Consider the following 13,375-nt stretch of genomic DNA (forward strand, 5'->3'; position numbering starts at 1 on the left):
TCACCAGCAGCAAGTGCGATATCATTGATGTATACAGAGAAAAGAGTCGGCCTGAGAATTGAACCCTGTGGCACCCCCATAGAGGCTACCAGAGGTCCGGACAACAGGCCCTCCTATTTGACACACTGAACTCTATCTGGGAAGTAGTTGGTGAACCAGGCGAGGCAGTCTTCTGAGAAACCAAGGCTGTTGAGTGTGCATATAAGAATGCGGTGATTGACAGAGTCGAAAGCCTTGACCAGGTCGATGAAGACGGATGCCCAGTATTGTCTTTTATCGATGGCGGTTAGGATATTGAGCGTTTAGGACCTTGAGCGTGGCTGAGGTGCATCCATGACCAGCTCAGAAGCCAGATTGCATAGCGGAGAAGGTACGGTAGGATTCGAAATGGTCTGTGATCTGTTTGTTAACTTGGCTTTCGAAGACTTTAGAATTGCAGGGTAGGATACAGTAAGGTTAGGATACAGTCCTATAGGGCGGCGCATAATTGCCCAGCGTCGTCAGGGTTAGGGTTTGGCCGGGGTAGGCCGTTATTGTAAATAAGAATTTGTTGACTTGCCTCGTTAGATACAGGTTAAATAAAAATATAATGCTTACTGCACTGTATCTAAAGCTTACTGCACTGTATTTAATGCTTACTGTACTGTATCTAATGGTTACTGTATCTAATGGTTACTGTATCTAATGCTTACTGCACTGTATCTAATGCTTACTGCACTGTATATAATGCTTACTGCACTGTATCTAATGGTTACTGTATCTAATGGTTACTGTATCTAATGCTTACTGTACTGTATCTAAGGGTTAATGTATCTAATGGTTACTGTATCTAATGCTTACTGCACTGTATCTAATGCTTACTGCACTGTATCTAATGCTTACTGCACTGTATCTAATGGTTACTGTATCTAATGGTTACTGTATCTAATGGTTACTGTATCTAATGCTTACTGTACTGTATCTAATGGTTACTGTATCTAACGGTTACTGTATCTAATGCTTACTGTATCTAATGCTTACTGCACTGTATCTAATGCTTACTGCACTGTATCTAATGAGTACTGTACTGTATCTAATGCTTACTGTACTGTATCTAATGCTTACTGTACTGTATCTAATGCTAACTGTATCTAATGCTTACTGTATCTAATGCTTACTGTACTGTATCTAATGCTAACTGTATCAAATGCTTACTGTATCTAATGCTTACTGCACTGTATCTAATGCTTACTGCATCTAATGGTTACTGTCTCTAATGGTTACTGTATCTAATGCTTACTGCACTGTATCTAATGCTTACTGTATCTAATGCTTACTGTACTGTATCTAATGCTAACTGTATCTAATGCTTACTGCACTGTATCTAATGCTTACTGTATCTAATGCTTACTGTACTGTATCTAATGCTAACTGTATCTAATGGTTACTGTATCTAATGGTTACTGTCTCTAATGCTGACTGTATCTAATGGTTACTGTATCTAATGGTTACTGTATCTAATGCTTACTGCAATGTATCTAATGGTTAATGTATCTAATGCTTACTGTACTGTATCTAATGCTTACTGTATCTAATGCTTACTGTACTGTATCTAGTGCTTACTGCACTGTATCTAATGCTTTCTGCACTGTATCTAATGCTTACTGTATCTAATGCTTACTGTACTGTATCTAATGCTTACTGTACTGTATCTAATGCTCACTGCACTGTATCTAATGGTTACTGTATCTAATGCTTACTGTACTGTATCTAATGCTTACTGTATCTAATGCTTACTGCACTGTATCAAATGCTTACTGTATCTAATGCTTACTGCACTGTATCTAACGCTTACTGTATCTAATGCTTACTGTACTGTATCTAATGCTTACTGTATCTAATGCTTACTGTATCTAATGGTTACTGTCTCTAATGGTTACTGCACTGTATCTAATGCTAACTGTATCTAATGCTTACTGTACTGTATCTAATGGTTACTGTCTCTAATGGTTACTGTCTCTAATGGTTACTGTCTCTAATGGTTACTGTACTATATCTAATGGTTACTGTCTCTAATGGTTACTGTCTCTAATGGTTACTGTACTGTATCTAATGGTTACTGTCTCTAATGGTTACTGTACTGTATCTAATGGTTACTGTCTCTAATGGTTACTGTCTCTAATGGTTACTGTACCTAATGGTTACTGTATCTAATGGTTACTGCACTGAATGTAATGGTTACTGCACTTTATCTAATGGTTACTGTATCTAATGGTTACTGCACTTTATCTAATGGTTACTGTATCTAATGGTTACTGTATCTAATGGTTACTGTCTCTGATGGTTACTGTCTCTAATGGTTACTGTATCTAATGCTTACTGCACTGTATCTAATGCTTACTGCACTGTATCTAATGCTTACTGCACTTTATCTAATGGTTACTGTATCTAATGGTTACTGTATCTAATGGTAACTGTCTCTAATGGTTACTGTATCTAATGGTCACTGTATCTAATGGTTACTGTATCTAATGGTTACTGTCTCTAATGGTAACTGTCTCTAATGGTTACTGTATCTAATGGTCACTGTATCTAATGCTTACTGCACTGTATCTAATGCTTACTGTATCTAATGCTTACTGTACTGTATCTAATGCTAACTGTATCTAATGCTTACTGCAGTGTATCTAATGCTTACTGTATCTAATGCTTACTGTACTGTATCTAATGCTAACTGTATCTAATGCTTACTGTACTGTATCTAATGCATACTGTACTGTATCTAATGCTTACTGTACTGTATCTAATGCTTACTGCACTGTATCTAATGCTTACTGTATCTAATGCTTACTGTATCTAATGGTTATTGTATCTAATGGTTACTGTATCTAATGCTAACTGTATCTAATTGTTACTGTATCTAATGGTTACTTTATCTAATGCTTACTGTATCTAATGGTTACTGTATCTAATGCTTACTGTATCTAATGCTTACTGTACTGTATCTAATGCTTACTGCACTGTATCTAATGCTTACTGCACTGTATCTAATGCTTACTGCATCTAATGGTTACTGTCTCTAATGGTTACTGTATCTAATGGTTACTGTATCTAATGGTTACTGTCTCTAATGGTTACTGTATCTAATGGTTACTGTCTCTAATGGTTACTGTATCTAATGGTTACTGTATCTAATGGTTACTGTATCTAATCTTACTGTACTGTATCTAATGCTTACTGCACTGTCTCTAATGCTTACTGTCTCTAATGGTTACTGTATCTAATGGTTACTGTCTCTAATGCTTACTGTATCTAATGGTTACTGTATCTAATGGTTACTGTATCTAATGCTTACTGCAATGTATCTAATGGTTAATGTATCTAATGCCTACTGTACTGTATCTAATGCTTACTGTATCTAATGCTTACTGTACTGTATCTACTGCTTACTGCACTGTATCTAATGCTTTCTGCACTGTATCTAATGCTTACTGTATCTAATGCTTACTGTACTGTATCTAATGCTTACTGTACTGTATCTAATGCTTACTGCACTGTATCTAATGGTTACTGTATCTAATGCTTACTGTACTGTATCTAATGCTTACTGTATCTAATGCTTACTGCACTGTATCAAATGCTTACTGTATCTAATGCTTACTGTATCTAATGCTTACTGCACTGTATCTAATGCTTACTGCACTGTATCTAACGCTTACTGTATCTAATGCTTACTGTACTGTATCTAATGCTTACTGTATCTAATGCTTACTGTATCTAATGGTTACTGTCTCTAATGGTTACTGCACTGTATCTAATGCTAACTGTATCTAATGCTTACTGTACTGTATCTAATGGTTACTGTCTCTAATGGTTACTGTCTCTAATGGTTACTGTCTCTAATGGTTACTGTACTATATCTAATGGTTACTGTCTCTAATGGTTACTGTCTCTAATGGTTACTGTCTCTAATGGTTACTGTCTCTAATGGTTACTGTACTGTATCTAATGGTTACTGTCTCTAATGGTTACTGTACTGTATCTAATGGTTACTGTCTCTAATGGTTACTGTCTCTAATGGTTACTGTACCTAATGGTTACTGTATCTAATGGTTACTGCACTGTATGTAATGGTTACTGCACTTTATCTAATGGTTACTGTATCTAATGGTTACTGCACTTTATCTAATGGTTACTGTATCTAATGGTTACTGTATCTAATGGTTACTGTCTCTGATGGTTACTGTCTCTAATGGTTACTGTATCTAATGCTTACTGCACTGTATCTAATGCTTACTGCACTGTATCTAATGCTTACTGCACTTTATCTAATGGTTACTGTATCTAATGGTTACTGTATCTAATGGTAACTGTCTCTAATGGTTACTGTATCTAATGGTCACTGTATCTAATGGTTACTGTATCTAATGGTTACTGTCTCTAATGGTAACTGTCTCTAATGGTTACTGTATCTAATGGTCACTGTATCTAATTGTTACTGTATCTAATGGTTACTTTATCTAATGCTTACTGTATCTAATGGTTACTGTATCTAATGCTTAATGTATCTAATGCTTACTGTACTGTATCTAATGCTTACTGCACTGTATCTAATGCTTACTGCACTGTATCTAATGCTTACTGCATCTAATGGTTACTGTCTCTAATGGTTACTGTCTCTAATGGTTACTGTATCTAATGGTTACTGTCTCTAATGGTTACTGTATCTAATGGTTACTGTATCTAATGGTTACTGTCTCTAATGGTTACTGTATCTAATGGTTACTGTATCTAATGGTTACTGTATCTAATGGTTACTGTCTCTAATGGTTACTGTATCTAATGGTTACTGTATCTAATGGTTACTGTACTGTATCTAATGCTTACTGCACTGTCTCTAATGCTTACTGTCTGTAATGGTTACTGTTTCTAATGGTTACTGTCTCTAATGCTTACTGTATCTAATGGTTACTGTATCTAATGGTTACTGTATCTAATGCTTACTGCAATGTATCTAATGGTTAATGTATCTAATGCTTACTGTACTGTATCTAATGCTTACTGTATCTAATGCTTACTGTACTGTATCTACTGCTTACTGCACTGTATCTAATGCTTTCTGCACTGTATCTAATGCTTACTGTATCTAATGCTTACTGTACTGTATCTAATGCTTACTGTACTGTATCTAATGCTTACTGCACTGTATCTAATGGTTACTGTATCTAATGCTTACTGTACTGTATCTAATGCTTACTGTATCTAATGCTTACTGCACTGTATCAAATGCTTACTGTATCTAATGCTTACTGTATCTAATGCTTACTGCACTGTATCTAATGCTTACTGCACTGTATCTAACGCTTACTGTATCTAATGCTTACTGTACTGTATCTAATGCTTACTGTATCTAATGGTTACTGTCTCTAATGGTTACTGCACTGTATCTAATGCTAACTGTATCTAATGCTTACTGTACTGTATCTAATGGTTACTGTCTCTAATGGTTACTGTCTCTAATGGTTACTGTCTCTAATGGTTACTGTACTATATCTAATGGTTACTGTCTCTAATGGTTACTGTCTCTAATGGTTACTGTCTCTAATGGTTACTGTACTGTATCTAATGGTTACTGTCTCTAATGGTTACTGTACTGTATCTAATGGTTACTGTCTCTAATGGTTACTGTCTCTAATGGTTACTGTACCTAATGGTTACTGTATCTAATGGTTACTGCACTGTATGTAATGGTTACTGCACTTTATCTAATGGTTACTGTATCTAATGGTTACTGCACTTTATCTAATGGTTACTGTATCTAATGGTTACTGTATCTAATGGTAACTGTCTCTAATGGTTACTGTATCTAATGGTCACTGTATCTAATGGTTACTGTATCTAATGGTTACTGTCTCTAATGGTAACTGTCTCTAATGGTTACTGTATCTAATGGTCACTGTATCTAATGGTTACTGTATCTAATGGTTACTGTCTCTAATGGTTACTGTATCTAATGCTTACTGCACTGTATCTAATGCTTACTGCACTGTATCTAATGCTTACTGTATCTAATGCTTACTGTACTGTATCTAATGGTTACTGTATCTAATGCTTACTGTACTGTATCTAATGGTACTGCACTGTGTCTAATGCTTACTGTATCTAATGGTTACTGTATCTAATGCTTACTGTACTGTATCTAATGGTACTTCACTGTATCTAATGCTTACTGTATCTAATGCTTACTGTACTGTATCGAATGCTTACTGTATCTAATGCTTACTGTACTGTATCTAATGGTACTGCACTGTGTCTAATGCTTACTGTATCTAATGCTTACTGTACTGTATCTAATGCTTACTGTATCTAATGCTTACTGTACTGTATCTAATGCGTACCGTATCTAATTGTTACTGTATCTAATGCTTACTGTATTGTATCTAATGCTTACTGTATCTAATGCTTACTGTACTGTATCTAATGGTACTGCACTGTGTCTAATGCTTACTGTATCTAATGCTTACTGTACTGTATCTAATGCGTACTGTATCTAATTGTTACTGTATCTAATGCGTAATGTACTGTATCTTGCAGCTTCCTAGTCAGGTGGGTAGCTAGAGTAAAATACTTTTTCTTTATGTCTGGACTGTTCTGCTCAGCACCATTTTGTTTCCCTCAGGTGTTACCAGTCTAATGACATCATACCCTAGAAGTGTTATCTCTCCCTGGCCTGTTGCCATTACTGCGGCTTTTCCTACAGTGCACCTCGTCAAACCTATAAGCGCTATTGAATGCCCCCAGAAACGTTGTATGGGTCTATATTGTATTAAACCATGAAAAATCTCTTTCCTCTCCTCTCTCTCATTTCTATTTGTAACGTTCAGTATATAGTATCTTCCTGATTTCCTCTCAGTGTTAGTTCTGACTCTCCTTCTCTCTCTCCTTCTCTCTCTCCTTCTCTCTCTCCTTCTCTCTTCTCTCTCTCCTTCTCTCTCTCCTTCTCTCTCTCCTTCCCTCTTCTCTCTCTCCTTCTGTCTTCTCTCTCTCCTTCTCTCTCTCCTTCTCTCTTCTCTCTCTCCTTCTCTCTCTCCTTCTCTCTCTCCTCTCTTCTCTCTCCCCATCTCTCTCTCCTTCTCTCTCTCCTTCTCTCTCCTTCTCTCTCCTCTCTCCCCTTCTCTCTCCCCTTCTCTCTCTCCTTCTCTCTCTCCTTTGCTCTCCCCTTCTCTCTCTCCTTCTCTCCTCTCTCCCCTTCTCTCCCCTTCTCTCTCTCCTTCGCTCTCCCCTTCTCTCTCTCCTTCTCTCTCCTCTCTCCCTCTCCTCTCTCTCCTTTCTCTCCTTCTCTCCCCTTCTCTCTCCCCTTCTCTCTCCTTTTCTCACCATCTCTCTCCTCTCTCATACTTCTCTCTCCCCTTCTCTGTCTTTCTCTCTCCCCTTCTCTCTCTCCTTCTCTCTCCTCTCTCTCCTCTCTCCCCTTCTCCCTCTCCTCTCTCTCCTTCTCTCTCTCCTTCTCTCGCTCCTCTTCTCACTCCCTTTCTCCCTGTCTGTCCATCAGTCTTCGTTGGGATGGGTCCCCTCCTCTGTTACCACGGTGACCACTACTCTCTGGTCGTCATTGAAACATCAGCCACAGCAGTCTTGTTGTTTCCCAGGAAAAACAAGATATATTTTAGAAGCTCTTCTAATATCCATTGTGCTAAATCAGTTTTAATGAGCCTGCTTTCTCAACAGGTGTGTTAAAGATCGCCTTTTGTTAAATGTGTCTGTGTCTTTACTGTAAGGTCAGCTACTGTGATTCTACCAAGAGGTCCAGTAATATGACAGCACTCTTGTCCCTCACAGAGCTCAGCTGGAGAGGAGGAGGAGACAGGAAGGAGCCAAGAGGCACCTGAGACAGCACCTACGGTGAATATCTCTCTTTTTGTTTTAAATTGAGTTTGATGGTCTGGGGGACGGAATATAATGACAAAATAATTAGTAGATTAGTAGTGACTGTAGAGTCAGGGTCAGTAGTGACTGTAGAGTTAGGGTCAGTAGTGACTGTAGAGTTAGGGTCAGTAGTGACTGTAGAGTCAGAGTCTGTAGTGACTGTAGTCAGAGTCAGTAGTGACTGTAGAGTCAGGGTCAGTAGAGACTGTAGAGTCAGAGTCTGTAGTGACTGTAGAGTCAGAGTCTGTAGTGACTGTAGAGTCAGAGCCAGTAGTGACTGTAGAGTCAGGGTCAGTAGTGACTGTAGAGTCAGAGTCAGTAGTGACTGTAGAGTCAGAGCCAGTAGTGACTGTAGAGTCAGTAGTGACTGTAGAGTCAGGGTCAGTAGTGACTGTAGAGTCAGAGCCAGTAGTGACTGTAGAGTCAGAGCCAGTAGTGACTGTAGAGTCAGTAGTGACTGCAGAATCAGTAATGACTGTAGAGTCAGAGTCAGTAGTGACTGTAGAGTCAGGGTCAGTAGTGACTGTAGAGTCAGAGCCAGTAGTGACTGTAGAGTCAGAGTCTGTAGTGACTGTAGAGTCAGAGTCAGTAGTGACTGTAGAGTCAGAGTCAGTAGTGACTGTAGAGTTAGAGCCAGTAGTGACTGTAGAGTCAGAGTCAGTAGTGACTGTAGAGTCAGAGCCAGTAGTGACTGTAGAGTCAGTAGTGACTGTAGAGTCAGTAGTTACTGTAGAGTCGGTAGTGACTGTAGAGTCAGAGCCAGAGGTGACTGTAGAGTCAGAGCCAGAGGTGACTGTAGAGTCAGAGGTGACTGTAGAGTCAGTAGTGACTGTAGAGCCAGTAGTGACTGTAGAGTCAGAGTCAGAGGTGACTGTAGAGTCAGAGGTGACTGTAGAGTGACAGCCAGTAGTGACTGTAGAGCCAGTAGTGACTGTAGAGCCAGTAGTGACTGTAGAGTCAGAGTCAGTAGTGACTGTAGAGTCAGAGCCAGTAGTGACTGTAGAGTCAGTAGTGACTGTAGAGTCAGAGCCAGTAGTGACTGTAGAGCCAGTAGTGACTGTAGAGTCAGAGCCAGAGGTGACTGTAGAGTCAGAGGTGACTGTAGAGTCAGAGCCAGTAGTGACTGTAGAGCCAGTAGTGACTGTAGAGCCAGTAGTGACTGTAGAGTCAGGGTCAGTAGTGACTGTAGAGTCAGTAGTGACTGTAGAATCAGAGCCAGTAGTGACTGTAGAGTCAGAGCCAGTAGTGACTGTAGAGCCAGTAGTGACTGTAGAGCCAGTAGTGACTGTAGAGTCAGAGTCAGTAGTGACTGTAGAGTCAGAGCCAGTAGTGACTGTAGAGTCAGTAGTGACTGTAGAGTCAGGGCCAGTAGTGACTGTAGAGTGTAGAGTGTGAGTGTGAGTGTAGAGTCAGAGCCAGTAGTGACTGTAGAGTCAGAGCCAGTAGTGACTGTAGAGTCAGAGTCAGTAGTGACTGTAGAGTCAGTAGTGACTGTAGAGTCAGAGCCAGTAGTGACTGTAGAGACAGAGTCAGTAGTGACTGTAGAGTCAGTAGTAACTGTAGAGTCAGAGCCAGTAGTGCCTGTAGAGTCAGCCAGGGAATACAGATATCAGGGGCGAAAATCTGATATCAACTTTGGAGGGGACAATTACATTAAATTTTCTCAAGAGCAATTCCTGAGGGGGACACCAAAAGTAGTGCTGTAACACATAGCCTACGTTTAATATGGTAAATGTATATTGAGGAACCAAAGAAATAAGGTGTTTTCCGTACTCCTAACTACCGGTACCCAAAACTACACAACTAATCACAACAGCAATACCATTGCCTTTAACAAATCTTAGTTCAGTCACCAGTTTAAGTTGAGAGTGGGGGAATCCATGGCATTTTCCAATTATTTCCTATTTTACAAGTAAAAAAAATTGAGAACCTTTCATAATGTTGCCAAACAAAGACTCAACAAACTTACCTGAGACTCCCTGACTCCCTGCCAGTCTGTCCCTGCATATCTGTCCCCATCTCTGCTGTCTGTGTGCCATCTGTTGCCTGCTCTGCCTAATGACATCATTGTGAAACATTTCCATTAGAATTTCATTTCTTTCTTATGAACATTTTATCAACTAGTCTTTGAGATATTAGGCTACTAGGGTTCTTTGCGTTTTGGTGTACTGAAAAATACTCTGATGTCCGTCTTTTTTCTGCCATTTTTCTGCCATTTTTCTACCTGGTTGGCTACACACACACACAGTATGTAGGTTATTTACAGTAGGAGATGGGCTTCTATCATCTTATCTTCTATCATTCTATATGGGCTTCGATCTAAAAGGTAGCTAGCAAATGTGAAACGGATTGCAGTGACAAGAGTATGAGTTCACCATTTACACAACATATGCTGCAACCTTTTGTAATTTTAATCGTTTGTTTCATATTGGCTGGCTTCTAACAATAGCTGAATTTGCAAAGCTAGCGAGCACCAATTCATCTTTGCTACCCGGGTTAAATAAAAGTGAAATAAAATATATAAATAAAAGTTCCCTTGCGACAATTTAGCTTTCTCAACGAGACCATTAAATATATTTCAAACAATGGTAGAAGAGAGTGTAGTTCTGTTCAGTTTATCGCTAACCTTTTCAAAGGGTCTTTGAAGCACTAACTTATATGCATGCTGATCTTGGAATAAATTGACGATAGCAAACATTCCATCTTTGACGACGCCACATAAATGGAATCGGTACTAGCTAGCTTAATAGTTAATATTTGCGCGCTAGCTCTGCAAATTCAGCTAGTGTGTGTGCGCGATTGACTGGATTAACCTCACGTCAGTTAAGTGCATTGAGTGCATTTCAGACAGTAGATACGACCTCTACGTTACCTAGCAAGCTAAGGAACTGGCAGTGGATCAAACCATTGTGAGGCAAAGGGTGGGGGGGGTCGCAATCTTTTGAAACTTAAAAACGCGCTATTAAGTGTCTATAATCAGCACAATTGCTTTCATTGCATATTATTATTATTATTTAAATTACATAGTTATGTTTCAGTGATATATTGGGGGGGACAAATCAGATTTTTCCCAGGATGGGGGGGTCGTGTCCCCCCCGTCCCCCCGAGATTTCCGCCCCTGACAGATATGCATCTGTTGGTCACATATACCTTAAAAAAGGTAGGGGCGTGGATCAGAAAACCAATCAGTATCTGGGGTGACCACCATTTGCCTCATGCAGCGCGACACATCTCCTTCACATAGAGTTGATCAGGCTGTTGATTGTGGCCTGTGGAATGTTGTCCCACTCAATGGCTGTGCGAAGTCGCTGGATATTGGCGGGAACTGGAACATGCTGTCGTACACATCTATCCAGAGCATCTCAGACATGATCAATGGGGTGATACGTCTATGAGTATGCAGGCTATGGAAGAACTTGAGCTTCCAGGAATTGTGTACAGTTCTTTGTGACATGGGGCCGTGCATTATCATGCTGAAACATGAGGTGATGGAGGCGGATGAATGGCACAACAATGGGCCTCAGGATCTCGTCACGGTATCTCTGTGCATTCAAATTGCCATCGATAAAATGCAATTGTGTTCGTTGCCGTTGTTTATACCTGCCCATACCATAATCCCAACACCACCACGGGGCACTCTGTTCACAACATTAACATCAGCAAACCGCTCGCCCACTTGACGCCATTCACGTGGTCTGCGGTTGTGAGGCCGGTTGGACGTGCTGGCAAATTCTCTAAAGTGACGTTGGAGGCGGCTTACAGTAGAGAAATTAACAATCAATTATCTGGCAACAGCTCTGGTGGACATTCTTGCAGTCAGCATGCCAATTGCATGCTACCTCAAAACTTGAGACATCTGTGGCATTGTGTTGTGTGACAAAACTGCACATTTTAGTGGCCTTTTATTGTCCCCAGCACAAGGTGCACCTGTGTAATGATCATGCTGTTTAATCAGCTTCTTGATATGCCACACCTGTCAAGTGTATGGATTATTTTGGCAAAGGAGAAATGTTCACTAACAGGGATGTAAACAAATTTGAGAGAAATAAGTTTTTTGTGCATATGGAACATTTCTGGGATCTTTTATTTCAGCTCATGTAACATGGGACCAACACTTTACATGTTGCATTTATATTTTTTGTTCAGTGTAAATACCAAGTCAGAGCCAAAGCCCTAGGACAGCCCCTACTGCATCGCTGGAGCACAGATGCATCCAGACACTAGGGTCAGCCCTGATGGAACTAGACTACACTGAGGGGCTGATGACAGGGTCTAATCATACTAACACAGTGAATACATACCACAAGGGAGCTTTATAGTCAAACTAAGACCATGTCCACTACAGAATAGACAGTTGCAGACAGTGATATTACTATAGACAGGTCTGTCGGCAGTGTCAGAGTTGAGGCCGAAGACAAACCTTGGTGACTGAGCTAGTGTACAGAGTCATACAGCATCAAACAGAAGGGTGTTCCTAGCTCAGTGCGCCCTCATCTTTGAGCTTCAGCCCTCCTCCTTCCCTTCAGATCACTCCAAGATAGCCTACCTCTTCATGCTGATGTCCGGGAGGGCTCTCACATGGGCTACTTCCGTGTGGGTACAACAGCCGGCCATATGCGCTAGTCTGGAGGGGTTCGTGGGAGAAGTGAGGAAGGTCTTTGATGCCCCGTTCTCCGGGCGAGGGGTAATCCAGCTTCGGCAGGACTCCCGCAGTGTTGCTGATTATGCGGTGGATTTCCGTACGTTGGCAGTGGAGAGTGCTTGGAATCAAGAGGCACTGTTCAATATGTTCCTGCATAGCGTCTCAGAGGAGGTCAAGGACGAGCTTGCAGCCCGGGAGTTACCTACGGAGCTCGATTCCCTCATCACTTTGACCATCCGTATCGATGGGCGATTAAGGGAACGACGGAGGGAGAGTCACCGCTTCCTGAGCTTATGCCACTATGCAGAGCTGGGCTGTCAACAGCAGAACGGCAATACAGAATCGACACGAAGAGTTGTCTTATTTCAGCTCATGTAACATGGGACCAACACTCTTGGTCATTTCGTATCCTCTTGTCCTTTAAAGAAACCAGGCTCACCAGTAGGAGCAAGTATTCTGGAGACCTACATTGGGGACTCCCTAGCTGCTGGATTAATCCGTCCCTCTTCCTCTCCCGCTGGCGCAGGGTTCTTCTTCGTGGAGAAAAAGGACAAGACCCTGCGCCCGTGCATTGACTAGCGAAGACTCAATGACATTACTGTGAAGAACCGTTACCTGCTACCACTCATATCCTCGGCCTTCGAGCCGCTCCAGGGGGCCACTGTGTTTTCCAAGCTGGATTTACGGAACGCCTACAACCTGGTGCGGATATGAGAGGGGGACGAGTGGAAGACCGCCTTCAACACAGCCAGTGGCCACCACGAGTATTTGGTCATGCCCTTTGAACTCACCAATGCCCCTGCTGTGTTCCAGGCTCTGGCGAATGGT

The sequence above is a fragment of the Salmo salar genome, chromosome ssa14, assembly GCF_905237065.1.
Source record: "Salmo salar chromosome ssa14, Ssal_v3.1, whole genome shotgun sequence".
Taxonomy (NCBI): Eukaryota; Metazoa; Chordata; class Actinopteri; order Salmoniformes; family Salmonidae; genus Salmo; species Salmo salar.